Raw genomic sequence first — 3,466 nt, 5'->3', positions numbered from 1 at the left:
TGTTTGTTTCTTTTTGGGTGTGAGCTCGAGAGGAAGAAGTGAAGGGGGAAGAAGAGAGCGTAAGATGGTGGTATATATGGTGGCGGTCAAAGGGAGAATAACGGGAAAATCGCCGCCATTAATTTTGGTTTGAGTTAGATACCTGAAAGCAATTCCAAGTGGGGCATGGCGGAAAAATAAGAAAAGTGTTCGGCAGAATTGCGCTGGGATTGCAATTTAATTTTTTAGATATCAAAACACTAAAAGAAACACAATATATTTAAGACTTAAGGATTAAGTACAAAATAATTGACCAAACTATATATATTTTCACCAATAAGTGTCTACAATGTTTTTCGATTAATCTAGGTGTCTAATGTTACAAACATTACTCATTTAGGTGTCCGAACAGACAACGACGTTAATTTCTCTCGTTAAATGAGACGTGTCACAATCGGGTGATTATAAAATTTATTTTTAAAAAAATATTAAAAATATTATTATATTTATAAAAAAAACCTTTTCTCTTAAAATATAAAATAGCCCTAAATCCCTAAAATCTCCAAATCCTACCGTTAATCCACCACCGCCGATATTTTCCGACCGTTACCGCCGATGTAGTCTCTGTCATCATCCTAGTCATATGTCGTCGTATTTGTTGTTGATTGGCCGTAGGAATCGCGTGGGATCGTGATTTTCAACCTAGGGTTCGAGGGCTATAAAACATCTATTCATCGTCGATCGACGATTACATAGGGGTTTTAATTGCAGGGAGGGAGGGAGGGTGAAGCTTTGTCGATGGAAAAGGGTGGTGGTCGGCGTGAGTTTAGGGGTTAAAATGAAGATTTTTTAAGTTTTAGGTTTATTTCGAAATTTATGTGTTTTATTTTTAAAAAATAGGGTAATCTATGTCAAATACCACTCGTCTTTATGCTCAGAATCGAAAATGCCACTGACATTTCAATTTTGCCAATTTTAGCACGGACGTTTATGTTTCACTTCAATTTTGCCACTCTGTCGTTAATCCGTTAACGGCATGATGACATGGCATGGACGGGTCGTGACGGTGATGACATGGAAAGCTTACCAAAACGATGTGGACCTACAGAAAGAGATGAAGTTGTTTTTGGTCCGTCTATTATAATCCTCGGCCTGACTCAGATCAGCACCACAGTCCTTAACCTGACAAACTGCGCGATTTCCAAAACCTCCACTCAACTTAGTCTTCTTCCCACTAGCTCCGTCCCAAGCTCCGCCCAAGCTCTCATATCACTTTGACTGATTGGGTAACCATGACCACCTTGAGAACCGAGCTTTAAAGTAAGGCCACCTGCTTCTTCATAGGCACTGTCATCTTCCACCACAATAACCCTTCTTTTCTTTTCCAATTCCATTTTCCCTTTATCAGTTTCAGGATTCATTTCTTCAGAGCATGACGATGAAATATTCGACGAATTTCCAGGAATCCCAAAATCTAGTGGGAAAAACTGCCTTCCCATGCCGTCGGCAAACACTTGATTTATCGAGCTAGCAATGAAAAAGTCACCATCTCATTTCCAATCGTTCAAATCCCACTCCACTGTCATTTTCCCAACCGCCTGTAAATCTACTGGATTCATTCCATAAAATGAACGAGCTTCAGTCGCAAGTCTAGCCTCCATTTTCCAAACCCAGAGACACAACAAGATCCGAACCCAGTATTTCAATCTAAAAATATAATTTTACAACAAAAACCAAGAATTTTAACCCTATTCCAGCTACAGATCAGAGCTCCAAAACCCCCAAAAATAGACAAATTATACAATTAATTACAACTAATCAGCTTCAACTCTACCCCAAAAAACCAAAACCAGTACACAGGCACATACATGATTCCAATTAAGAGCAACCCACATACCCAAATTAAGGCACATCCATGACAAAAGCCCCTTGATGAAACTTGTCTGTAGATTTTTCAAGCATCTTATAATCCATGAATGAGGCATTATTTTCCATAGAAACTGTCCTTGTAGGCTTGAATTTGCCAAAAAATGGTGTCAGTGCAGCCCCTTTTTCAGCATCTTCAAATCCAAAACCACAGAAAGAAGAGGAAACATAGGGAAAAGAAGCATCAGTTCTAAACCCTAACTCTCAAAGTCCCAAACTATGAAGAAAAACTGAAATAGTATGGGGTGAAAAGAATATACTTGAGCTCTTCCCATCATTTCTGGTGGATTTACGTGATTTCTTACTGTAATAAACCCATAAACAAAACAATGAAGAGATAATTGCAGCCAAGGGAGAGCAAGCAAGAATGAGAGTTATTGCCATTTTCTTGGACGGATCCTTCTTTTTGTGCTCATTGCTTCCCAGTTGAAATCCTGCTATCTCATTAAACCTTTATAGAGTCAAAAGCATAACTTTTCTCAGGTAACACAGATATTACGTGGACTAAATAACTTTAACAAAGTCGTTTATGTCATCTCCGTCACGGCCATCCATGCCATGTCATTGTGCCGTTAACGGATTAACGACGGAGTGGCAAAATTAAAGTAAAACATAAACGTCCGTGCTAAAATTGGCAAAATTGAAACGTCAGTGTCATTTTCGATCCCGAGTATAAAGATGAGTGGTATTTGACATAGATTACCCTAAAAATATATATAATTTTATTTTTAAAAAATTTATACAAAATCTTTAAAATCATCTGATTATGACATGTGTCACTTAACAAAAAATTAACATTGTTGACGGCCCGAATACCTAAATAAGTAATGTTTGTAACGTTAAACACCTGAATGTACCGAAAAATATTATAGGCATCTATTCATGAAAATAAGTATAGTTTGGGCACTTATTTTATGCTTAAGCCTATATTTAATAAATAAAAAATATTGTAAATGGTTTACATGTAATAATACTATAATCAGCTTAGGACTTGCTTTGGGGTTGGTGGAGGTGACGAATTCACAGACGTTCAAAGACGTAAGCCTATAGTATATATTATAAGAGTTGAGCCTCGTAATTTGAGCACGTTTTTAAGCAATGAAATTAGGTATATTTGTTAATTGCATTTTAATAAGATTTTAATATTTAATATTAAATTTGATCTAATATTATACTAAGACATTAAATATTCAAAACAAGTTATGTAGTTCTGCTGTACGTCAGCCTAATATAAGGTTAAAGAAATGTGTAACAAAAAATGTTAATTTTATTTTAACGTTTCTAGTAGAGCACTATTTAAATGTTAATTTCGTTACCTAATATGTAAATCTTTTTAATGTTTTCGATTGTAAATCTTATATTAACTTTAAAAAAAATTAGCTAACCATATTCCCATATGTAATGGGGTAAGGGGGAGGTAGGGTAATAGGCTGCCCCCAATGGTAAGTTGAGAGCAGCTTCTGCGAAAGACCTCCGACAATTATGAATTGTCCACCGTAAGACTCGATCTCACGACCACAAGATTAAAAGCCTTGCGCTCTACCAACTGAGCTAGACGGGC

General features: G+C 36.6%; 1 non-coding gene across 1 annotated transcript; it reads right to left on the bottom strand.

Moving 5' to 3' along the window:
- Positions 1-3,393: 3,393 nt before the first annotated feature.
- On the bottom strand, positions 3,394-3,466 carry TRNAK-UUU. The gene has a single exon. It is a non-coding gene; the product is annotated as a tRNA-Lys (tRNA).

This window comes from Hibiscus syriacus, unplaced genomic scaffold (assembly GCF_006381635.1).
Source record: "Hibiscus syriacus cultivar Baekdansim isolate YM2019G1 unplaced genomic scaffold, ASM638163v2 tig00110356_pilon, whole genome shotgun sequence".
Taxonomy (NCBI): Eukaryota; Viridiplantae; Streptophyta; class Magnoliopsida; order Malvales; family Malvaceae; genus Hibiscus; species Hibiscus syriacus.
This window is presented reverse-complemented; position numbering and strand designations above follow the sequence as displayed.